At 54.2% G+C, this 459-nt stretch overlaps 1 protein-coding gene across 1 annotated transcript in view; it reads left to right on the plus strand.

Moving 5' to 3' along the window:
• Positions 1-459, plus strand: part of LOC119582366 (acetylcholine receptor subunit alpha-like) — a gene marked incomplete at its 5' end in the record, with an annotated part of 90,882 nt that overhangs the window by 44,726 nt on the left and 45,697 nt on the right.

A 459-nucleotide genomic window follows, 5' to 3' on the forward strand; every position in this document is an offset into this window, starting at 1 on the left:
TCATTCACTTGCATCGAAAGACGTAAAAAAGGAAAGGCAAAATTAAGGGAAACCCACTGCCCTGGTCCCAGCCGATTTGGCATGACCTGGTCAGGGGCCTAAGCGCGTACCCCACATCCCTTCTTCGCATCCAAGGGTATTCAGTGGGCTAGCGGACGGAAGGGGTCGCCGTGCTTCTCCTTTGCTGAGGCTGCCTCTATGCCTGTGCAGATCTTGTGGCCTGACTGCGTGCTATCCAGTTGGACAGTGATTATCAACACAGACGTCGGTCCTGGAGTCTGTAAGTCTCTGGCACGTCTCGCATAACCCGAGATTCGGCGAGGGTGTGCGTAAGAGTGACATGGAGGGTGAGATGAAGCCTATTTCACAAGTGATCGACACGACATGGCGTGAGTGAAGGGTGCGAGGGGAAGCCTCACCGAGGGACTGTCATGAACGAGAGCCAAATGAAGGATTGAG

This window comes from Penaeus monodon, chromosome 15, assembly GCF_015228065.2.
Source record: "Penaeus monodon isolate SGIC_2016 chromosome 15, NSTDA_Pmon_1, whole genome shotgun sequence".
NCBI lineage: Eukaryota > Metazoa > Arthropoda > Malacostraca > Decapoda > Penaeidae > Penaeus > Penaeus monodon.